The sequence below is a fragment of the Poecilia mexicana genome, unplaced genomic scaffold (assembly GCF_051168715.1).
Source record: "Poecilia mexicana isolate PSO_F unplaced genomic scaffold, ASM5116871v1 scaffold_23, whole genome shotgun sequence".
In the NCBI taxonomy this organism is placed as follows: Eukaryota; Metazoa; Chordata; class Actinopteri; order Cyprinodontiformes; family Poeciliidae; genus Poecilia; species Poecilia mexicana.
Window position 1 is genome coordinate 8,814,246 of NW_028263392.1, and position 26,270 is coordinate 8,840,515.

At 39.7% G+C, this 26,270-nt stretch overlaps 1 long non-coding RNA gene across 2 annotated transcripts in view; it reads left to right on the plus strand.

Annotated features, from left to right (window-relative positions):
* Positions 1-9,372, plus strand: part of LOC148152492 (uncharacterized) — a 58,902-nt gene extending 49,530 nt beyond the window's left edge. For both annotated transcript variants that reach the window (XR_015762178.1, XR_015762179.1), the window contains one exon: positions 4,452-9,372. This is a non-coding gene — a long non-coding RNA (uncharacterized LOC148152492). The remainder of the gene's footprint in view (positions 1-4,451) is intronic.
* The last annotated feature ends 16,898 nt before the right edge of the window (positions 9,373-26,270 follow it).

Below are 26,270 nucleotides of genomic sequence, written 5' to 3' on the forward strand. Positions count from 1 at the left end.
TATTAGTATCCCAGCAGAATACGCACATAACTCCTTGATTGGCCCCGAGGGATGTAATATCTATGCTTTAATTTCACATGGCAAGTAAGCATATCCTGTTACAAGCCATTACAAGCTTTTAATGCCTCACACTGTGCCTGGGATATGCTGCTACTTTATGCCCTTAAAACTAAAGATTTAACTATAATGGGACAATTTCTGATGTTTATTTTACAGGCAAAGTTGGTTTGGCGAAATTTACCCATTCAATTAGTACCATTTATTGGAAAGAAAAAACGCCTATAAAAGCTTATTCCACAACGAGCATTGCAGAGATGGGAGGTAAATAAATGCCTTCTCCCTCTGGGGTGCACCATGTAATTAGCTATTTTTCATTATTTTATTTGTACTTAAGCATCCTTTCTCCACCGTAGCTGCTGGGCAGCCATGTTAATTTTTTTCTGCTGGCTCTGTGCTTTTTTATGTTGATGCCAGGCAGAGTTGCAGAGCAGCAAGTAACTGATGCCAGAGAAGCGTTGGTTCGTTTGTAAACCCACATTCATACGGAGTCCTGGACAAAAACTGCTAGTTCAAATGTGAGAGTCCTTTAGTGAATAATATATTAGAGAAAAATGGAGGGGATTTAGAAAATCATCTGATCTATGCTTATTTAAAATGAACAAGCAGAAGAAGAGCTTTTTCTAAATAGTTGTGATATCCATCATTTCCTGTTCGGCAGCTGAAAAGTATTACTTGGAAAAACGACTATAATCATTCCTAAAATATTTCAAGAAGCCATAGAAAAGGAAAAGCCACATGGATCTTTTTTTGGCATTGGTGCCTTTCAGCTTCTTCAGACTTGAAATTGGATTTGAGTTCAAACTCCCGACTACAGAATCTGTCAATTGTTTCTTTTTCTTCCCTCAGGAGGCTTGTTTTCTAACTCTGGGTGACTCATTTTGCTCAGAAAAGCACTGGCAATCGTCAAGTTTGATATTTATTTTCGAAATTCAATTCCTCTAATACATGGCACTGTGAAGCAACAATGCAGCGTAGAGCTTATTATGAATCTTTTCTGTATGCATTTTGTGTTACTGCTTACACAAAAACTAATGCGGAGCACTACTTTGGTTTTCTCTGTATAGCGCATAATCCTTGAGAAAATCATTCTGAAAGCCTTTGCAAACATTCATCAATTTTCTAATAAGAGTCTCTTTGGCTCATTGAGTTTCTCTAGGTTCATTAGATGCTTGTGTGTTTTTACAGCATCTGCACAAACCTTAATAGGCTTCATTTTTGTCAAAGCAGCATTTTCCAGGAGGTGTTCTCCACTTTTTGTGCATTAACTCTCCTCCAAATTGAAAAATTGTACCTAAGTGTTAGTTAAAATGCTGACTTATTAGAATATGTATTCTCTATTTGGCTTCCAAAACACTTGTTATATCTGCTAAGCACTGTGTAGGCACACTAATAATCCTAATTACATGTTGCATACACTGCTACACTAAAACACTCTACTTAATCTGAGATTAATTTAACTGTCTATGGCTGAAGATTCACTCTAATTAATATAATCTGTTTTCAGAATATGGACATAAAAGTTTGATTTAAAATCTATTTTTAGCCACTAGAGGCGCCATAGGACCTCAGGTGATGAATTCGTATTATGTGGCATTGAAACGCCTCAAGTGCTAACCAGTTGCTCTCAGTATGTGACTATCTGAAGTGTAGCTTCGGAAAGTGTAAGTGTTGACTCTGTCAATACATAATCACTTGTCATCTGAAACTGAAAAACTTTATTGATATCTTGTTCATTTATTTCAAATCTTTTGGCCTCTAACCTCTTGTAGTTTTGTTTGTGTCAAAAGTTTGGGCATATCTAATAGAAAATCACCCACAAAGTGGCCATATGTTTGGATATTCACCATATCTGGTGAAATGCCTTTTCCAGGACCAGAGAGCTAATGTGGACCTGTCTGCACTATTCCTGGTGCTAATCGACGAGCAATGAGTGTGTGTATAGATGGCATATGTCATTCTGGTTCATGAATGCATATTGGTTAGACATAATGTTGACAACACTACCAAGATCCTACTTGATGATCCACTAATGGCGGGGTAGAGCTGGCAGGTTGATTGATAGTTGAGTCACTAAGGTTACCATTTTCCTTCCAGGGAACGGAAAGAAAATGGTATACTCCTCAAGTCTGGAGTAATGCTGCTACTCCTGATTTGAGGCAGAATATCTTCAACTATTCAGTTAAGAAACATATCTTGGATGCTTATTTTTTCCAAATATAGGCTGAGATATATTTATATTTCAACTTCCTGATTGCCTCAAAGACTTCTGCTCAACATATTGGAAGTTTAAGTCCAAGTTTAAGTCTGATTTTTATGTTCATGCTATGTTAAGTCCTGATCTGCTAAAGTTTAGCATCTTGCGAACTAACGTCTATCCAGATATTGTGGACCAGCTTTGTCACTTAAATCTTAAAACTTTGGACTTGTTTGTTGATGTCATGTCAATTCAAAGTTTCTGTTCGTCTATTTTAATCTCAAGTGCAATGTCTGTTTTGTTTTTTTGTTTTTTTCTTGTGCTCAGGGAGATTTCACCACCAAACGCCAGAGTATATAAGACTTACAATCTTGAATGCCACCAAATGACTGAATCACTATATAATGGACTATAAGGTGATGGAGCGAACAACTTAAACATAACAAATTTCTTTCTGCAGAAGCAGTTATTTTATTTCGGCTCCTTAAACTGTTTAAACCATAAAAATAAAGTGAAATTAGTTTTCAAGTTGAAGCATGTTTTCGGGTTTATCACCGTCTAATAAATACAGCTATCAGTAGGGAAGGATGATGCTCGTTTGTGACAACCTCATTTCATATTCTCGCCAGTTGGGCATGCCTCAGATTTTGAGGTGTAATATAGCCCTGCCAAATCAGCAGTAGCCCCATTACTCATCCCCCTCTGTGCTGTCTCCTGGCTGGTGCTCCGGCACTAATGCAGATTACAGGGATATATGAGGGCTATTTTGTTCGCTGCAGGGTGGAAACGATCACCGGCAACCCCATCCCTCTCTGATGCACGACTCTACATCTGTTCCCCCCGCAAACGCCTATCTGGATATCCATCAGAGCCAAAGCCCCTTATCAGATCTGAGGCGGCTGCATCTATTGCGCATCAATTATAGATGCTGTGTGTGAAAAATTGGGTCACTCTATCAACACTCTCCCTCGATCCATGGAGACATTGTTTAGTTAAGTGATTAGTGGCTTATCTTTACATACAGTTGCAGTTGTAAGTGTTAAATGGTCCGTTTATGATGCATGGTTACAGCAGCACAATTGCCTCAAGTGAGGAAAAACTATTTGCCACAGCAATTTTGGTATGATTTAATGTGGCTCCTTTTTCCACAGTTTAGATCAATTAATCAGATATTTACACAATGTTTGCTTTTGTGCCCTTAAGTGGCCTTTCTTTGACTCATCTGGACAGGAAGTTCATACAAGTGTGCTTGCGTCACAATCTATTAGAACCGTTTTGCTCTCCTCTCGCACCGACGCAGGTGGTGACAAATGAGCCACGCTGCATTCTTGCGACCCAAATTCATTTCCAACTTGCTCCCTGACGGAGAACAGACGTATTATTCAAATTTCTAACCCATTCACTCTGAGTGGAACACGTCAAAAAACCTAAACGTTTTAATCTCCATGCAAGTCTCTCCTCATCTGTTACATAAATAGACCATTCATCATATTATTGGGCCTTTACAGCTTGACTGTTTGAGTGATCCGTTTCTCAAACGGCCCCCTCTCCCTGCAGCCCAATCAATCATTTTTCAATGAAGATGTCACAGCTCATTGTGTGGAGGGTTACCCCGAATGATTCCCAGAAGGTTTTTAGATGACAGAGTGAAAGCCGGAGCCATTTTGATCCAGCGGATGGTTTGAATAATTTGGCCAAAACACTGTTCCATTTTACTGCTGGCTTGTCAACAATTTTCACCTCAGTGGAGAGGTGGTAGCAGGTGCGGAAATCTCCGAGCATGCTTGCTATTAACTTTTCATTAGGCGCATTAAACTGCACGAGTCATCAACAAGTAGTTGCTGCTCGACATAATTGGTTTGTGGTTAATGTCTGTTTTGAAGCTGTAAGTGTCAGCGAGCTGCGAAAATCCCAGCGGGAGCTCTTTAAGACTTGAGATTTTCTCAGGAAGAAGCACTTTTTAAAGACAGACAGCCTTTAAAGACTGGCAGCCTAAACTGCAAGGCAACAATTTCTTCCAGGCTGTGCATTGTTATCCCAGCAACTCATAATGATCCTTAATTCAATAACCAACCCGCAGGATTGTCTCATTAAATAACCAGCTGCAGTGCAGTAATAAAGATTTCATTTCTCATCTTGAGTTCTCGCGCGTGCATGTCTCACCTCTCCACTCTTCTTTCTCTTTCCTCTGCTGCAGCCTCCATCAAGGAGTTGATGTCGAGACCTGTGACAGCTGGAGCCGGAGACATAACCTTCGAACACAAGTGTTTTCACCAAACACACTTCAGGGAAAGTACAGTGCTGTGCTGTAAGGCGGTAGCTTATTTCTTTATATTCTGTTTCTAGGAAGGAGTCGGGCTTTTTTGGGTGTTTAAGTTGGCTTCTTACTTTACTTTGGTTGTTTTTCACTAATCTCCAGCCCAATTCCTGACAATTTTCAGTAGAATCCCTTGTCGTTTAAGCCACACATCCCATTGGCTTGTGAAAACATGCATATTTTATCAACCTCTAAATCTAAGCCATTGCACAAAGTTGTGTTCATCTCTTGGAAGCGCAGTATAAACCAACTATTGTCTGGTTTACAGCTGTATAGTCTTCTAATGATATGCAAATATATAAATTTGACACAAAGGGATGAAAGATTAATCAGTTACTGGATTAATAATGATGAACTCCTGACCTTTTAAAAGAAGCGTAGTTTGGTTGAGGTTAATTTAGGATCAAATCAGTAAAATGCCTAATTAATAAACTTGGTAATTTGCATTTTAATTGAAAAGTTGTATCTCACATCGACATGTCACCAACATATCATATGCGCGGTCGCTTATTACGTCAATATGACTGATAGATTTATGCAACAAGTGGCATTTATTGTCAATCTGATCTTCTTTATTAACATATGCAGCTGATCCATCCAAATTACCGATATCTAAAACATGTGCTTATGAGTTGACTTTTTAAGCCTTTGAATATACTTTCCATTCTTCCGATTGTTCTTTTTTTCCTCTGTCTCTTTTTATTGATTTCTGTTCCATTTCCTCCCAAATATCCATTGAACTTGGTAAAATATGATGAACGTCACGTCATATTTCACAGGCCATGAAATCTTGTATATTTCATGGCCTGTATCATCAGCTGCAGTCTTTGCGGTCCTCATCGAAAGCTGCAGTGAGATTAATGAGATTTAATCTTTTACCTCATTGCCAATGCTTTATCTCATGAGGTCATTCACTGGTGCGTCAGCCCTCCTCCGCCTCCCTACCCTCACCGTACCTATGTTGCAAAATTAAACTTGAATTAGATCATTAGCATACAGAGCAGGAAACCCACTGCCATGGAGTCATACATATTTATCTGGATGTGCCTGACTTGTGCATGCACACCCTCATACTGTAACCCCTTTTGCATGCAAACATCCCTGTTTCTCTTGTGCAGGAGACAAGTGAGCACAGACTATAAAATGGATATTAATTAGAGTAGGTTGGTTTTTAAGAAGCATAAATCTAACTGCGAACCGTCTGAGTAAATACAAGGATTTCATCCAAACGAGCTTTTGGAAACATGGCAGGTTGACTGCAAAATGTGTGCATTTGGAACCAGAGCAGATGGATTTTGATTAGGATCGTTTGGGCAGGTTGCTTTCAACGCATCAAATATTGCTTACACACAGAGGAAACGAGAAACGCCTGCAGTCCAAACTCATCTGCTGCACATTAACAAACAGAAAAAGACAAACAGGGAACACGGCCTTCTGAATAATCATGCGTTGCCTCATGAATGACTCCTTTTCTCTCTCTCCTTTCCCCTCTGTCCTTTCCACTAGAAATTAACTTTCTCCTTAACCACTCTCCATGCTTCCTGGGGATCACTTTCCAGCCTTCTTCTTCCTTCCAGCTGGGAGAACAACTCCCTCCTTTTGCAGCTATGTGGACTCCTCCATTAGTATTCCTTCCTCCTTCCCACTTTCCCCTCCCTCCTGTGAGATTGCTGTTGTGTCTTATGGCTTTTTATTCCTACGTGATGGTAGATGGGTTCATGTAGGAGTAGAAGCCACTAAACACGCGGTGAGTGCTCGACACGCTGGCCAACACATGCAGAGAGCTTCCTGTGGCTATGACAGCTGCCATGTTCACATCAATGTCCTGCCCATTATCCCGAATGCACACAGGGTTTAAATATAGTTCGGGGACCTCACTGAGGAGCGGGGCTGTTTTTAGACCGGAGTCGCAGTCTGGCCCAAATTGGAGCGAAAACTATAGATTTGAATTATTTTTGGAAAAATCCACAGCTGAAAAATCAATTCTCGGTGCAGAATTGTCTTAACCGACCTACTTTCCCCAGCTGCATGCTGGTTGCTTGTGTCTCCAATTCAATATTAATTTCTTCACTTCCCTGCCCTGCGGTCCTCGATCAGAACTGCAGCTTGAAAGATCTCAAAACCACTTTCGAAATAAAATGACTCTCAGGTAGGTCACTCAATAATGTCTGAATATATTTGCCGTTTCCCTGTTAAGTTGTGCAGAAAAGGTTCATAGCCCTCTTTAACAGCACTAAAAGGTTTTCACACTGTTTGTAGCGCAACATATTACAGTCCATCCTTTAAATTCTGGAAAGTAAGCGTTCCATCAGACACTTTTCCATTATTTACCAGGTATTTATTGGTTTCTAAGATACTTCTGAGTCGTAGCTTATCTGGTATTTTTCTTGAACTTAGAAGTTACTTTGCTGAATTTACCAGGTATAAACATGTAACTTTCATGGAGTCTAATAATAGTTTCAAAAATGTTCTCCAAAAACACTTGGTAAGCTCCAGACAGTGATCTCTACATTCTGGGAAGGTAACTTCTACAGACGTTTCAGGAACGTACCATGAAGTTTGTGGAAAGTAACAAGTTCTGCAAAAGTACATCCTGTTGTATAATGGAGCCACCAAATTGTGAAACTATTATTTCAAACTTTTTTACTCGTCTATAAAGTATCAGTTCCATACCTCTGTAGTTTTAGAGCTGTTCAAGAGAACATTGTGATTTTTTTTTTTTTCATTGCGTCACTTTCGCATCGTTGACTGTGGACTCTATATGACGTATTTTTAATATGTCTATAATGCTTATTTGTATGTTTTACCCAGAATACGTTGAAAGGGACTTCAGATAGTGTTTCTAGTGGTTACAGTGTATAGTCTCTCTTTAAAAAGAAAATTATTAAAAAGGATCTTGCATGTCACTCAAAGTTTGATTAGTTTTAAATCACTCAGATCCACTAAAATCTTCCTTTCGCTCTAAAAATCTGAGCTCTTACATCTCTGATTGTCACTGAATGTACCTTTTTAACCAAATCTTTTTTTGTAACTGTCTCAAAGCTGAGTGATTGAAAACGTGCAAAATCACCATTTAAACTGTAATGTAGAAAAGTGGTTTCATTGATCCTATATGTTTGGCCATGGTAAAGTGTTGTGGCTAAAATACATTCGAGTCTGAGTGGACAAGACAACAGAAAAACTGCATTGTATTTCTTGACAAACCAAAAATGAGGATTGCAAAAACTCTTGTGACTGAGATGCTTGTACCTTTAATGATGACAACACAGATGCAACAAAAGATCTGTTTTTAAAATGCGCTGGCTGACTCATTGTGAATCACCTTGGTGCAGAAGTTGAACAGGGAGTTCCTTGAAAAAGCCCCAGTCTGAAGAGACCAGCAGGAGGCCAACTCAGTCTGTTTTGTTAGATCTGAAGGGACCACAGTCTGAAGTGCCAGATTTTATTGTAATTCACCGTAGTTTTCTAAGCGTTTGACATTTCACTCAAAATAGTAGGAGTTGCAACCTTGAATCACCAGATTTTGAATGTTTTTCCAACCAGCTTTCCTGATAAGTTTCTCAATCCCTTTAAAACTTCAAGGCAGGAAACTTTGAATCAACTCGGAGCAACCCCCTTCATTTTCCTCCTAAATTATGTACAAATCCTGGCACCCTAATAATGGCGCGGCAGTAACTTTCGCCTGGGCTGAACTTGGTGTCAACTAATTAAGCAAGAAACTCAAATTATCCTGCTGGTGGGTTCATTCGTGTGCTGCAGGGTTTGGGTTTAAATGTCAACTCCCTGTTTGTGTTTGCCGCGAAGTACGCTGCCAGCCTGTGCTCCTCGCACACAAGCTGAATAAAGTCTAAACAGGCAGAAGCCAAGAGCTGAATTATTAATCCCTGGATATTACAAGAAGCTGACACATGTTTGCAGTTGTGGGACATTACTACTTCGCTCATTTTAGATGCATGATAATTTGAGATGAAAACTAGATAAGTTCTGCCGAAGTTTAATGATTTCTTTTTAAGCTGTAAGATGTTGTGATCTAAAATTCAGAGGGGAGGCTTGACAAGTTTCTGTTGCCTGCATTATCTGTTTAATTTATTTTTCAGGTTCCCACTCCCACATAGGGCTTTTTTTTCTTTTTTTTCCCCCGCTTTATTGAGTCGTGAGGTGGTCTGAGAGAATATTTGAACAGAAGGAAGACATTAAAGAAGGCAGAGGAAGGCTTCGATTTTTAACCCTGTGGGGGTCCATGGGAATCTAAAGGTGGGAATCAACAGTGATGAAGTCTATGGGAAAGATCCTGCATTATTTACAGCAGCACAGGCTCATAAAGGGGAAGCTGTGTTTGAATAGATCGCTCCTGTCTTTTCGTCTCGCCCAAGGGTTCGCTTCACAGTTATGATCCAACCAGACTGCAAACCTCACATTCAAATGTCAAAATAAGACAGGCAGCACTTGGGCTCATTTTAATATTGACAGCTGTTCTCTTTTTTTTTTTTTTTTTTCCAAATTACGGCTTTCGCGACTCCACGACTCATGATCAGATTCCGCAAGGTTGCCGATTCCTCAAGTTCAGGTGGAAACCATCAACTCTGGTGTAATGGGATTTTCCTCTGACAGATGCAATAATGCAGTGTGTTTGTGTACAGTAGGTTTAATGTATGAGTGGTGTTCTACTTTATCTCCACCCTGCTTCAGGCTCTGCTTTGATTTTTCTGTAATAAATAATGCTCTTTTGTCTTCTGTGCTGCATTTGTTCCCAGTTGTAATCTCTCTACTGCTCAATAAATTATGAATAATGCCAGTTCAACCTGCTGTATATCTCTTTTTTTCATTTGTCAGATGGTATAATTCTCTCCCCCCTTTTTTTTCTTCTAAAAGAACATGCACAGGAATCACAAACTCTTTCGGTGAGCAGTTTAACTCAAATCTCACTGGGTTGGGGGGGAAAAGAAACACCAGAAGCAATCTGCTTTATGTGCACAGAATGTGAGCAGGAATGCAACAACACAAAGAATATTAAGAGTCTTCTTGCACATTTAGCTATGTTTCAGTATTACATGTAGGTACCAATAAAACTAATCTTCCTGATTATTTGGATCCACTAAGTGAATATTTTTGCTGAAAGTCTTTTGAGACAACCAGGCTTATACATTCAGAGACTAACGTTCTTGTTTGTGTCTTTGCAAAATGACTCAATCTATCAAATTGGAAAGAATGCACCTGTGAAAGGAGAACTAGTTTTTCTGCCGAAACGTTTTGCAAAATGACTAAAATATTCATTTTGAGTATCTGACCAGATTAAATTGTTGCATGGTAGATGCTATCTGACGCAACTCATCCATTAGACTCAAACACTGAAATACAAATCAGGAGGCGACTTGTGGTTGAGTGCCTTACCAAAGGGCAAAGGTCAACCCTCGGGACTTAAGCCCACAACAGATTGCAAGATGACTTCTCTTCCCACTGAGCCTCAGCCGTCCACTGTGGTTTGTGGCGAACATTGAGCTGCACTTGTGATTTTTAACAATGCTTTCTTCTTGCCGCTCATCTATAAAGGCCAGGATTGTGAAGATTTTAACTGAAGCCTGGTGAATACTGAGAGTTCAACAATAGCCTGAACATGTCGCACCGTGCAGCCTCCATATGATACAATCTTGATAACTTTTGTCACACTGTACAATAAAACTCAATATGTCATTGCTGCTGAATTGTATCAGAAAGGCCCGACAGACATCGGTCCAATGATCGAAGGACGGCCAGTTAAAGGAGTGATCACACTGAAACTGGAAGAAGAGAGGAGGGAGAAGAGACATCTGTTGAAGAGCTAATATCTTTGAAATGGAAGATAATCAGAAATCTGTCGCAGCAGCCGTCGCCCTACGTGACTTTTCATTAAAATTTCAGGCTCCACTTGATATTTGTTCTGGACTGATTTGGTGAGGAGAAGAATAATCTCATAAGAAAGGTCTAACGATTCATTTACAAACGATTTTGACAAGAAAAGCCAATCATCACAGCTTTGCTGAGCTATTATTCTGGTTTAATAGTTGTCCTCTCATCAGGATCTCCACCCTGAGCCGTCGATCTCTGCAGCTCACCCATAGCTACTTTAAATCTCCCTGATTAAAACTCTCCTTGCCTGATGGTTGGGTTTTATTGGATGTTTATGCAGAGATATCAGACTGAAGGAGGCTGAATACAAATGGGTCTAAGACCTTCATTTGTAATTGCAAAAAAGAAAAGTTAAATGGCTAGGGATGCATTTAAAAGAGACTGTTGATCATTATAGTGTAAATTTAGTTTCTTTGCCTCTTATTAGGGTTCCCAGTCTTACGTTTAACTTTTTTCTTTAGTCGAGTTCAGAGAATAAACTGAATGAAGCTCTTCCTCTAAAGCTTAGAGTAAAGTTACAGAGTAGCTTGATATAAAATACTATCCCATGTATTGATCACTAAAGCTAAACTTTTATTCGCAGAATCTGACTAGAAAGCTTTCACATCAAGTCACATTAGATGTATATTTCAAGACAATCAGATTAAAGGAATTTATTTCAAAAGTTTATTTTCTTTATCTGAACTAGGGGAGTTTCATTTTTATAGGGAAATCTGTGAAATTCTGAAAAGCTGCCTAATTATGTAGACTCATCCTTCACATCAGTTCCACATCACAGGACACATCTGTGTCAATATTTGACAGACTTTGTCTTTTAATTACATATTCCCTTTTGTGCACTCTCCCAAATTTCAGGCATTATCTCATTACCGCTTGCGTGCCAACAAACCTCTTTGCACTTCCTCTAATTGGAATGAGGAGCGGTGCCAGTGTTTGGAGAGGAGAGGAGAGGCATGTCGCTGGAAATTTGTGAGCGGAGAAGACACAAAACGTGTAAGGGCAGCCTGTGGATTTCCTCTGATTTCATCAGTAAAGAAAAAAAAAAGAAAGACGTGTGAGGCGATCCCCAAGACAACAGGCAGCTGGTGCATGTAGGCGAGCTTCGCCGTCCAAAATCTCTGAGAGAAGAAAGTGAAAGAGTCTTCTGAAAGCTCTGCAAGTCATCCTTGGCTTTAGAGTTAACTCCATCTTTCAGCTTGTCTGCCGTGAGTCATCTGTGCACGGTTACGGGGGTGCTGCAAGCATAGCATCCTTATTTTGTAATGCACTGATGGTATGTAGCAATATTCAATTCAAATAATTGCGTTTAGACATTATTTGCTTCATGGTGTCCACTTGAAAATACTTTTGAATGCATCAGAAACATCAAACAGCCCACCAGATGGGTCAGGGAGCAAAACTAAAAGCGGAGAGAAGTTATAAAACGATATGCAGAGCATTATTCGGTCCATCGGCTGCAAATCTACCAAAACATTGCCGTCTACGTAATCTTACGGGCTGGAAAAGGAAGCAACCAAGACGTTCATAGTAAATCTGGAGGAGCTGAATCAGGTACTGTAAACATTGGCTGTGTTTTGTTTGGTTTGGTTTTGGAAAAACTTTAGTTTCACTCTTTAGTTTTCTTTCTCCTTTCCAAAATCGAGCCTTGTCAGTATTTGTGCACTAAGCTGCCCCTTGTTGTAAATTGGTGAAAGGAAAGCAACAAGATCTGCTTGTGGGTTGCATATTTTTGCAAGATAAGCTTCTAGGGTTTATTTTTGTGATTTCAAGTCATATCTGCAAAGTCAGGCTCATCTGGACTCCAGTAAACTGTGATGCGTAGTTAACGCTTTCTTTATGCTCTCTCCAGCTTCTTTGAACTTGGTTGGTAGATTATCACGTCACAGATTATTTCATTGGACACGACGCATGTCTGCTGCCGGAGAAGTCCGACTCAGAGGGTGAAAAATGGAAGGGCAGAATCAGCTGGAGTTCTTGTTTTGCAGCCTCTAATTTACAAAAGTTGTGCCTTTTAAAGGTCTACATGACATTTTAGAAATGATCTTCTCACAGCGTGACCTGCCGAGATCTCATTGTGACAACGACGTGCTGAGTTCCACAGATTCCCTCCCCACATACACACACACACACACACACACACACACGCTACATCTCGCTGGAGCCCATCACGATGAGACGACCACTGTTTGAGTCCACTTAATGAGAGTGTAGAGTCAGCGCTCTGGCTGCAATTACAGTGTTTAGGACTCTTTAATGATATGTTAATGGCTTGGCTGTATTACCTCTCAGCTGCCCAAACAACATTAAATACCCCGCGGCTGATTAATCCTGCCTTCACAAAAACATCCAATTAGAAGGAAAATGTTGAAATCTAGATCTGCCAGCAAGTTTTTTGGGGGGCCAAAAAGTACAGAAGCACAAAATGAAGCATGACGAGGTTTACTAAAAAAAAATACAGTTAAAGATGACAAATGAAGTTTGTAAATGTACCTTTTAATATCTTAAACGTCCACTCAGGGATGCGATGCTGAAACACACAGCTCTTCATCAACGCTCGGCGTCATAAAGGTTAAATCGGCGGCCCCTCGGTTTTATAATGCTCTAGTTGTTGCTCACCGCACCGGCAGTGTCTGCCCCGAAATCAGAGGAGTCCTGTCAAAACATCTCAAACAACTTTAATTATGTAGTTTTTCTTGTTTATCTGCTGAATAAAAAAACCACAAGAAGGATCTTGACGCAGCGCTCTAGTCGAAGTGAGACGGTTTAGAAAATAGTTGAGAACAGTTTGTTTTAAATGTTATCCTCAAATGTGAGCCAGACCCTTTAGTAAACACTGAAATTGCCTGTTAATTTAGCACCAACTCATGAACTTCAAATCCAATTCCTTCTTTGATTTGCAGCAAACTTTTCTTTCCAAGTTTACACTGTCCACATTGACCACCCGCTTTACCTTGATTAGAAATGCAAATAAGCAACGGAAAATTGGAATCAGTGCAATTGAGGGGGGAAAAAAAGTAATCTGGCATCCTCCCGGCTGTGGCTGACTGGAGGAAGAATAATATTCAGAAGGATATTCAGGAAACGGAAAACGTTCTCCTCCTACAAACTCTGTTGAGAAGGGTGAATATTCACAACACTGATATGTTAAATGCTCAACCATACATCCCTTGAATTTGAATTTCTAATCATTGCACAAGATGAGCAAACATTGTGACGAACAGGAGGCGTTTCAGTTCAGCGAGCCATAAGAAGGTTAACTTATACGTTTTGAATTTATGTTTAATGTCGTTACGCACCATTTGCCTCCTGATGAGGCAACCGGTGCCCAGGCAGGCGTTTTGGTCGACCACCGTTTCAAACTGCTCATTACCCGGGTCATACCCGTCAACAGTGCCCAACTCCCACTTTGATAATTATGAAAACGGATAAAGTCAGTGATTCTGCAGATGTTCTGCCATCCTCTCCCATGCGTTTCCCTCAATGTCTGCTTCCTTTACAGCTGTTTCTCATTAGTAAATCACCTTGCCTGTCTTCTATCCAGCAATCTCCCTCCTCTGTATATATACCCCCATGTTTCTCCTGCTGCCTGTCAGATCCTCCTGTTAGCTATCCTCCCATTTGCTCCAAACCACTCGCTTGTTTGTGTCTTCGGTTTCCTGCTTTCTGTAAGTCAGTGTTTTGTTGCCAACTTTTATTTGCCCGCTTTTAAGTTCCATATCACCAGCCTTTAGCAGATGGTGTCTCTTTAAATCTTTTTTTTAATCTCTGTAGTACATTTAAATCACAAACACTGACCAAAGCACACACAGATTAATAAGACGAACTAAAAGACATGAGCACTTAGTTTTATCATTTTGAAACAAACCCATAAAAACAAGTTCAGCCTGGTAATCCACTAAGTCGATAAAAGAGGCTGCTAGGAAATATCGATTGAAAGCAACAAAGAACCGACACAATTAAACAGAAGGCCTAATCTCCAAAAAAGCCAGTGAGCGGATATTTGTTTAAGGTGAGATTTAAACACTGACAATAAGGGAGGAAGTCAAATATCAAGGGGGGGAGGCAGGTTGTTCGAAAGTTGAAGAAACCAAGTTGAAATGGTCTGCAGATTCCACGAGTATTATCTTTCTCTAATGAGAAGACAACACCACAGATATTAATGCCGGTGTTACAGGGGGCAGCGTAGGCCTTTGCTTTCTTTGTTTTCGTTTTCCTGATGTTTGACATTGATTTACTGAAACTAAATCAATTCGTGGACAGACAGACAAACTGCCTTTGCGGGCACTGAAAGTTTATTTTTATTTGAATACCTTCGGTTCTGCAGACGCTGTCGCAATAATAAACTAGCCTCGTTGTCACCCGATAATTGAAGTGCGTCCCAAAAGTATCGGTCGCCGTTGATCTTTTTCACATCTAATGTGTTTTATTCTGATGTCTAAGAAACCAACACAAAATCTCACACAACTGTAATTTGGAAGGGAGAAGTTAGCAAATGCTAATCATCACTAAATGCAAAGGGTAGCGATTAGCCACCTTTGCTTAGAAACCCCTAATTAAAATCCAGGTCAACTAATTGGGTTTTCTTAGTGATTTTCACATGAGTACCATTATTCAGTGATTTCGTTTCCTTTTATATTGTGACTGCCCTTTAACCTGATACCCCAAAATGAAAGGCATTAAATCCAAAAGCTATGAAAGCTATGATTTTGTCATTTGAATGTATCAAAGGTTCCATTTAAAATCAGGCTTGTGTTTCCCATTTTTAACCTGTCAGACTCGTACTTGTTGCGCTGCTGAAAATAACCATTTTCTCCAGCATAAAAGCCCTTTTCAGGTTGTCAGGGCAGGCCTGAGCTTTAAGCTCCATCGTGTTTTCCTCTTATCAGGCCTCAGAAAGAGGTTGGAAAGGTGATTGGGGTAGAAGGGGGGGGGGGGGGATTCTCATCCACAGCAAAGAGGGGGGGCGCCTAAAGAATGTAGCATCCTTATCAAAGGCCCGGGTGCTGAGCCTCAGTTAAAAATAGAAACCGAGGGAGATTGGCATCGATTTCTGCAGGCGTTGACGGCCCGATTGACAGCAGCACCGCAGCATCGGGCTGTTGAGCCATCGAGGGAATCCGCCAGACAGCCTATGATGAGATGAGATGGGAAGATAACTTCTGACAAGCACCTCCACCCGCCACCCATTTCTAATCACCCCCGTCTCCACGTACACACAAACATGCACACAAGGAGAGAAAAGTAATTACCGCCTGCACACACACACACACACACACACACACATACACGTTTGCTGCCCCCTGAGCAAGTAACGGGTCTTTGGCTGGCTGAGCATCCACCTGTCCTGTGTCTGCTGCCAAGTCAAAGCTCATGTGCTCACGCACATACAAAATACCTCTGAAAGTCCCTCCACAACAATCAGCCACCATCCTTAAGGGTTATCTCACTTAATTATCTTCCATCAGTGAATACTACCTAATGTCCATGAGGCGTCCTGGATGGGGATGTCAGTGACCTTTGTTTTATTGCTGTAACTGAACCACACACAGTCATTATTTTGGTTACACAGTCATCTCTCAGTGTAATTCATCTCTCTGAGGTATTAGAAGCAATTCGGTCTCACTAATGGACTGAGTGGCCTTTTTAGCAATACTTCAGAGATGATGAAATCCTTCCCTGAGATAACAACATTTACAAATGACTTGTTTGTCATTTGCAGATTAGATCCTGATTATTGTTCAGTTGCAGCCTGATGCCAGTGGGCTTAGACCAGACACAATGTCGACACATGTAGCAGCCGGCTGCGCCTCACTTCTAAACAGTTAATTTATTCAACACAAATTTCATCTCAAGGCAGGTCCGACGCATATTCGGTTAAACAGAATCCACGTCGCTCCAAATCTAATTAAAACCGAGCCAAAAAAGACTTTGAGCCTCGACTGCAGCGCGATGTGATGCGATGCGCTGTAATTTCAGAGAAATACTCCGCTACAAAAACCGAAATGAGGATTTGTTTGCATAATAATGAGGACGAGAGACTGGAAATAAAAGGACTTGTTAATGTAAGAATGTGAAATACTGTCCTTAACATCTTAATGAAAAGATCTTAATGGATTTCGAGGGCATTGCTAATAAAAAGTGTGGAAGTGTTTTCTTGCACATTATCAAGAACATGACTTGGGGAAAAAAAGAAAAGGAATAATGTCAACACTGACAGCAGGCTGAACACGCTCCCTTGTTTTACAGCATTCTGTCTATCTGTGTTATAAAGAAAATTTAAAAAATGCAAAATGATTATTAGAAGAATGTTTTTGCTCTATCATTTATAGTTTGTCAATTTGATCCATCTCCAAAAGAACTGCCCTTTGAAACTTAAAACTAGTTTAAATTTATTAGAACTTATAACGAAAATGATGGACTTTTGCTTCCAATAGTGAATAAAAAGTAGAATGAATTTCCCGCAGGTCCTTTTATCGGTGCCTTTCTCAACTTTTAACAGTAGAATGGAGAGGTGTATGTCTCCCTCTAGTGGCAGAAATGGGACATGTTCTGCTTTGGAAACCTGGATAAATAAAAAAAAACAGACAAGATGAACGCAGCGTTCATTATTTATTAAAAATAATAGTTCTGTGTTTCAAGTAAATGTAAAAAATTATTGATATAAAAAAAAAAAAAAAATTCCCCTCTCACCCTCCGTGGGTGGTCTCTTTCATCCTCTGAGCTCGGGTCCTCTACCAGAGGCCTGGGAGCTTGAGGGTTCTGCGCAGTATCTTGGCTGTGCCTAGAACTGCACATTTCTGGACTGAGATGTCTGATGTTGTTCCTGGGATCTGTTTGAGCCACTGCTCCAGTTTGGGGGTGACTGCCCCGAGGGCCCCGATGACCACAGGCACCACTGTGGTCTTCACCTTCCAGGCCTTCTCCAGTTCCTCTCTGAGGCCCTGGTATTTCTCCAGTTTCTCATGCTCCTTTTTCCTGATGTTGTGGTCACTTGGTATTGCTACATCCACCACAACGGCTTTCCTCTGTTCTTTATCCACCACCACAATGTCCGGTTGGTTCGCCATTACCATCTTGTCTGTCTGGATCTGGAAGTCCCACAGGATCTTAGCTCGGTCATTCTCCACCACCTTTGGGGGTGTCCCCCATTTTGACCTCGGGGCTTCCAGTCCATATTCTGCACAGATGTTCCTGTACACTATGCCCGCCACTTGGTTATGTCGTTCCATGTACGCTTTCCCTGCCAGCATCTTGCACCCTGCTGTTATGTGCTGGACTGTCTCAGAGGCCTCCTTGCACAACCTACACCTTGGGTCTTGTCTGGTGTGGTAGATCTGAGCTTCTATTGCTCTGGTGTTTAGGGCCTGTTCCTGGGCGGCCAGGATGAGGGCCTCCGTGCTGTCCTTGAGTCCAGCTTTCTCCAGCCATTGGTAGGATTTCCTGATATCAGCCACTTCAGTTATTTGTCGGTGGTACATCCCATGCAGGGGCTTGTTTTCCCATGATGGTTCCTCCAGCACCTCGTCCTCTGTTCCCCATTGCCTGAGACATTCGCTGAGCACATCGTCCGTTGAGGCTTTGTCCTTGATGTATTTATGGATCTTGGATGTTTCATCCTGGACAGTGGCTCTCACACTCACTAGTCCTCTGCCTCCTTCCTTACGGCTCGTGTACAGTCTCAGGGTGCTGGATTTGGGGTGGAACCCTCCATGCATGGTTAGTAGCTTCCGAGTCTTAACATCCGTGGCCTTCATCTCTTCCATTGGCCAGCTAATTATTCCGGCAGGGTATCTGATTACTGGTAAGGCATAGCTGTTTATTGCACGGATCTTGTTCTTGCCATTGAGCTGGCTTCTCAGGACTTGCCTTATTCGTTGGAGGTATTTGGCTGTGGCTCCTTTCCTTGTGACCTCATCGAGGTTGCCATTTGCTTGTGGTATTCCCAGGTACTTGTAGCTGTGCTCTATGTCTGCTATCGTTCCCTCTGGGAGTGAGACCCCTTCTGTGCGGACGACCTTCCCTCTCTATATAGATATATATATCTATATATCTATCTATATATATATATATATATATATATATATATATATATATATATATATATATATATTATTATATATATATATATATATATATATATATATATATATATATATATATATATATATATATATATATATATATATATATATAGGGTATATTATATATACCCTAACTTCTAAATAAAACACACAAAATGAGACTTCTACAGATATCACGGACTTATAAGAAATGTAACATCGATGTGCGCATGTGCATTACCACAATGTATAAAGCATCAAATATAAACGATGCATTATATTTGATGCATTGTTTTTATTTATATATAAAGGATTCTACATTATATTTAATGTAGAATATTTTAATGTAGATTCTACCTTAAAAGCAGAATCTACATGAAAAGATTCTGCTTTTAATGTAGATTCAAATTAAACCTTTTTTATTTCCGTCTTGCAGGCTGACATTTGTAAGAACGAACCTGTCTGACCGGATAGTAGAGGTCAGAATAGGTTTTCCTTTCTGTCTTTTACCTCTCTCTCCGTCTATCCCTCTATCTTTTTAGATATAGGTTTTAGCATACACAGAAGATAAGGGTTCGTTCACAAGTGTTGCCACACCAGACGAAAAAGAAACGTATTAGTGCTGAGGCCGTTTTAAAGACTTGGTCTTTAAGGCCCCATACCTCACGCCTTCCCGCAGGAGGCTCCTTCCGGCAGGAGGCGCCTTCCCGCAAGAAAGGCTCCTTCCCGCAGGAGGCTTAAGGTACGGGGCTTTCAAGACAAAGTCTTATGAAACAGCCCTGGCACTAAAAATTTTCTTTTTCGTCTGGTGTGGCAAAATTTGTGAACGAACCCTCATCTTCAGTCTATGCAAAAAACCTCAATCTAAAACGACAGAGGGATAGACAGAGAGAGAGGTAAAAGAAAGAAAGGATAACCTTTTCTATCCTCTATCCAGTCTAACTGGTTCGTTCTTACAAACGTCAGCCTACAAGACGAAAGTAAAAAAGATTTAGTGACCAAATGATCCCAGAGGGCCTACATTCAAAGACTCTGCTTGAGTCGGTCAGTGACGTCAATCTGTGACGTATGATTCGGGCTTTGACTTTGAAAACCGATGATCACGTGACCAGCTGAGCTAATTCAGGTGCAGGTGACGTCACAGTCCTATTGACATACGGTATTTGAATGTAGGCCTTTTTACTTTTTACTCCTTCCCGGAGGAGGCGGAAGGTAGGAAACTGGCGCGGGTGGAAGAGGAGGAGTTGCCCCTGGTGCGGTGGAGCTACGTACTGGAAGGCAGATCTGTATGTAAATGAGACCAATCAGAGGCAGGTGATTGGCTGAGCTGATCACGTGATCCTTGGGCGGCAAAGTCAAAGCCCGAGTCATACGTCACAGATTGACGTCAATAACAGGTGTTGTGATTGTCAGATGTGCGCATGCGCATACCTTACTTTAATGCACGCATGGATGTCATGTCACATACTTTTTACTCAGCAGATTTCTTATAAATCCGTCATACCTGTTCAAGTTTCATTTTGTGTGTTTTATTTCTCAGAAGTTTACGGTAAATTTTATTTAATTAAGCTGTTATGTTAATCAAACATATTAACATAAATGACTTTTGTCGTTTCCAATATAGTTAAGACTGTAAACAAGATATTAATCCCATTTAGCGGCACTATTACTACAAATACTGTTTGACTACAAATTTGGTCTTCCGCGGGATATTTTGTCCCTATAGCTAATGTACCTTTTTAATATTGTAATACTTCTTTAGAAAACTGCACGGAATATTTCCTAAAAAAAAAAAAAAAAAGCACATGAATAACGCTGGATGCTGGCCGAATCTGCATTAGGCAACAAGCAGAACAACACCTCTTTCTGGACACTGCGTGGAAATAACTAGATTTTTCTTATTTCTATTTTTTTTATTAATTTACCGTGAACTTCTGAGAAATAAAACACACAAAATGAAATTTCTACAGGTATGACGGATTTAGAAGAAACGTAACATCGACGTGCGCATGCGCATCACCACAAGAAACGCTGGATTTATGATGGTGTGCTTTCAATTAGATTCAAATTAAACCTTTTTCATTTTCGTCTTGCAGGCTGACGTTTGTAAGAACGAACCTGTCTGACCGGATAGTAGAGGATAGAATAGGTTATCCTTTCTGTCTTTTACCTCTCTCTCCGTCTATCCCTCTGGTTTTTTAGATATAGGTTTTAGCATAGACTGAAGATGAGGGTTCGTTCACCGGTGTGGCCACGTGAGACCAAAAAGAAAAGTATTAGTGCCGAGGCCGTTTTAAAGACTTGGTCTTTAAAGCCCCATACCTCACGCCTTCCCGCAGGAGGCATAAGGTGCCCCCGCTGCGGTGGCGCTGCACGTGCTGGAGGCCAGACCTGTACGTAAATTTTAGGCAATCTGTGTCATGTGACTAAGATTTAATAGTCACATGACATGTGACATAGATGTAGATATGTAGAAATAGATATTTAAATCTACATCACAGTATTTTTTTTGGCAGTCTTGAATATAGTCCCTCTGCGATAATTTGCTCCTTCCTCTTTTCTTTTTCTTGTCAATTAAAAGTAAAACCCATCAAATATAAACGATCTCCCTCTGTAAGGGAGCGAGTTCATCACCAGCTCATATAAAACTGGTGATGGCTTATTGTATTTGACATGTTTCACTTTCAAAAGCATTACAAAACGACATGAAAAAATGAAAAGGCCTACATTTAAATACTGCATGTAAAGCAGTTTATTTGCAGTCATGGAATACTATTAAGAGATTTAACTATAAGATTTAAATTTTGTGTTTTCATCAGTGACCATAACATTGATTATTGTAAATAATTTCTTAGTAGCCAGACATCATATAGACAAATGTCGCTTCTTTAAACTTTTAAATAATCCATAATTTATTCAGTTATTTTTTTATTGTTATTTTATAAGTTCTTATATCTTGTCAAGTCAAAAGCTGACTTCTTTTTTGAAAACATTCACAACTTTTGAATTGCCCTGAACTATTTTTAGTATTTAAGTTGTATATTCAAGTTGCACCGTTAAACGCTCGATACATTTTAGGTTGTTTGTGTTGAGAATTTTTGGTTTGTTTTTTTAGTTCTGTTCATTTTTGTGTATGTTGCAAATACATAACATCAACAATGTGGTGTCCTTTTGAGGTTGAGTGTATATCTTACATAAAAAAAAAACTTAGTGACAGGCCTTCATTTAAAGACTCTATGGAAAAAGGACTGAGATCGCCTGCACCTGATTGGCTCAGCTGGTAACGTGATCCTCGGGTGGCAAAGTCAAAGCCCGAATCACATGTCACAGATTGACGTGAATAACATTTGTTCTGACAATCTGTCATACCTCGTCAATCCAGCATACCTTGTGGTAATGCGCATGCGCACATCAATGTTACTTTTCTTATAAATCCGTCATAACTGTAGAAGTTTCATTTTGTGTGTTTTATTTCTCAGCAGTGTCCAGCAAGAGGTGTTGTTCTGCTAGTTGCCTAACACAGCCTCGGTCAGCATCCAGCGTTATTCATGTGCTTTTTGTTTTAGGACATATTCCATGCAGTTTTCTAAAGAAGTAATAAAATATTAAAAAGGTAGATTAACTATAGGGACAAAAATTCCCGACCAAATTTGTAGTAAAACAGTATTTGTACTGACGCTAAACAGGACTAATGTCTTGTTAAAGTATGGTAATGACATTGGAAACAGCAAAAGTCATTTATGTTAATATGTTTGATTAACATAGCAGCTTAATTAAATCAAATTTAAAGTAAACTTCTGAGAAATAAAACACACAAAATGAAACTTCTACAGATATCACGGACTTATAAGAAACGTAACATCGATGTGCGCATGTGCATTACCACAATGTATAAAGCATCAAATATAAACGATGCATTATATTTGATGCATTGTTTTTATTTATATATAAAGGATTCTACATTATATTTAATGTAGAATATTTTAATGTAGATTCTACATTAAAAGCAGAATCTACATGAAAAGATTCTGCTTTTAATGTAGATTCAAATTAAACCTTTTTTATTTCCGTCTTGCAGGCTGACGTTTGTAAGAACGAACCTGTCTGACCGGATAGTAGAGGTCAGAATAGGTTTTCCTTTCTGTCTTTTACCTCTCTCTCCGTCTATCCCTCTATCTTTTTAGATATAGGTTTTAGCATACACCGAAGATAAGGGTTCGTTCACAAGTGTTGCCACACCAGACGAAAAAGAAAAGTATTAGTGCCGAGGCCGTTTTAAAGACTTGGTCTTTAAGGCCCCATACCTCACGCCTTCCCGCAGGAGGCTCCTTCCGGCAGGAGGCGCCTTCCCGCAAGAAAGGCTCCTTCCCGCAGGAGGCTTAAGGTACGGGGCTTTCAAGACAAAGTCTTATGAAACAGCCCTGGCACTAAAAATTTTCTTTTTCGTCTGGTGTGGCAAAATTTGTGAACGAACCCTCATCTTCAGTCTATGCGAAAAACCTCAATCTAAAACGACAGAGGGATAGACAGAGAGAGAGGTAAAAGAAAGAAAGGATAACCTTTTCTATCCTCTATCCAGTCTAACTGGTTCGTTCTTACAAACGTCAGCCTACAAGACGAAAGTAAAAAAGATTTAGTGACCAAATGATCCCAGAGGGCCTACATTCAAAGACTCTGCTTGAGTCGGTCAGTGACGTCAATCAGTGACGTATGATTCGGGCTTTGACTTTGAAAACCGATGATCACGTGACCAGCTGAGCTAATTCAGGTGCAGGTGACGTCACAGTCCTATTGACATACGGTATTTGAATGTAGGCCTTTTTACTTTTTACTCCTTCCCGGAGGAGGCGGAAGGTAGGAAACTGGCGCGGGTGGAAGAGGAGGAGTTGCCCCTGGTGCGGTGGAGCTACGTACTGGAAGGCAGATCTGTATGTAAATGAGACCAATCAGAGGCAGGTGATTGGCTCAGCTGATCACGTGATCTTCGGGCGGAAAAGTCAAAGCCCGAGTCATACGTCACAGATTGACGTCAATAACAGGTGTTGTGATTGTAAGATGTGCGCATGCGCATACTTTACTTTAATGCGCGCATGGATGTCACGTCACATACTTAGTCAGCAGATTTCTTATAAATCCGTCAAACCTGTAGAAGTTTCATTTTGTGTGTTTTATTTCTCAGAAGTTTACGGTAAATTTTATTTAATTAAGCTGTTATGTTAATCAAACATATTAACATAAATGACTTTTGTCGTTTCCAATATAGTTAAGACTGTAAACAAGACATTAATCTGCATTAGGCAACAAGCAGAACAACACCACTTTCTGGACACTGCATGGAAATAACTAGATTTTTCTTATTTCTATTTTTTTTAATTTACCGTGAACTTCTGAGAAATAAAACACACAAAATGAAACTTCTACAGGTATGACAGATTTAGAAGAAACGTAACATCGATGTGCGCATGCGCATTACCACAAGACACACTGGATTTATGATCAGTGTGCTTTCAATTAGATTCAAATTAAACCTTTTTCATTTTCGTCTTGCAGGCTGACGTTTGTAAGAACGAACCTGTCTGACCGGATAGTAGAGGATAGAATAGGTTATCCTTTCTTTTACCTCTCTCTCCGTCTATCCCTCTGGTTTTTTAGATATAGGTTTTAGCATAGACTGAAGATGAGGGTTCGTTCACCGGTGTGGCCACGTGAGACCAAAAAGAAAAGTATTAGTGCCGAGGCCGTTTTAAAGACTTTGTCTTTAAAGCCCCATACCTCACGCCTTCCCGCAGGAGGCATAAGGTGCCCCCGCTGCGGTGGCGCTGCACGTCCTGGAGGCCAGACCTGTACGTAAATTTTAGGCAATCTGTGTCATGTGACTAAGATTTAATAGTCACATGACATGTGACATAGATGTAGATATGTAGAAATAGATATTAAAATCTACATCACAGTATTTTTTTTGGCAGTCTTGAATATAGTCCCTCTGCGATAATTTGCTCCTTCCTCTTTTCTTTTTCTTGTCAATTAAAAGTAAAACCCATCAAATATAAACGATCTCCCTCTGTAAGGGAGCGAGTTCATCACCAGCTCATATAAAGCTGGTGATGGCTTATTGTATTTGACATGTTTCACTTTGAAAACCATTACAAAACGACATGAAAAAATGAAAAGGCCTACATTTAAATACTGCATGTAATGCAGTTTATATGCAGTCATGGAATACTATTAAGAGATTTAACCATAAGATTTAAATTTTGTGTTTTCATCAGTGACCATAACATTGATTATTGTAAATAATTTCTTAGTAGCCAGATATCATATAGACAAATGTCGCTTCTTTAAACTTTTAAATAATCCATAATTTTATTCAGTTATTTTTTTATTGTTATTTTATAAGTTCTTATATCTTGTCAAGTCAAAAGCTGACTTCTTTTTTGAAAACTTTCACAACTTTTGAATTGCCCTGAACTATTTTTAGTATTTAAGTTGTATATTCAAGTTGCACCGTTAAACGCTCGATACATTTTAGGTTGTTTGTGTTGAGAATTTTTGGTTTGTTTTTTTAGTTCTGTTCATTTTTGTGTATGTTGCAAATACATAACATCAACAATGTGGTGTCCTTTTGAGGTTGAGTGTATATCTTACATAAAAAAAAACTTAGTGACAGGCCTTCATTTAAAGACTCTATGGAAAAAGGACTGAGATCGCCTGCACCTGATTGGCTCAGCTGGTAACGTGATCCTCGGGTGGCAAAGTCAAAGCCCGAATCACATGTCACAGATTGACGTGAATAACATTTGTTCTGACAATCTGTCATACCTCGTCAATCCAGCATACCTTGTGGTAATGCGCATGCGCACATCAATGTTACTTTTCTTATAAATCCGTCATAACTGTAGAAGTTTCATTTTGTGTGTTTTATTTCTCAGCTGTGTCCAGCAAGAGGTGTTGTTCTGCTAGTTGCCTAACACAGCTTCGGTCAGCATCCAGCGTTATTCATGTGCTTTTTGTTTTAGGACATATTCCGTGCAGTTTTCTAAAGAAGTAATTAAATATTAAAAAGGTAGATTAACTATAGGGACAAAAAATCCCGACCAAATTTGTAGTAAAACAGTATTTGTACTGACGCTAAACAGGACTAATGTCTTGTTAAAGTATGGTAATGACATTGGAAACAGCAAAAGTCATTTATGTTAATATGTTTGATTAACATAGCAGCTTAATTAAATCAAATTTAAAGTAAACTTCTGAGAAATAAAACACACAAAATGAAACTTCTACAGATATCACGGACTTATAAGAAACGTAACATCGATGTGCGCATGTGCATTACCACAATGTATAAAGCATCAAATATAAACGATGCATTATATTTGATGCATTGTTTTTATTTATATATAAAGGATTCTACATTATATTTAATGTAGAATATTTTAATGTAGATTCTACCTTAAAAGCAGAATCTACATGAAAAGATTCTGCTTTTAATGTAGATTCAAATTAAACCTTTTTTATTTCCGTCTTGCAGGCTGACATTTGTAAGAACGAACCTGTCTGACCGGATAGTAGAGGTCAGAATAGGTTATCCTTTCTGTCTTTTACCTCTCTCTCCGTCTATCCCTCTATCTTTTTAGATATAGGTTTTAGCATACACCGAAGATAAGGGTTCGTTCACAAGTGTTGCCACACCAGACGAAAAAGAAAAGTATTAGTGCCGAGGCCGTTTTAAAGACTTGGTCTTTAAGGCCCCATA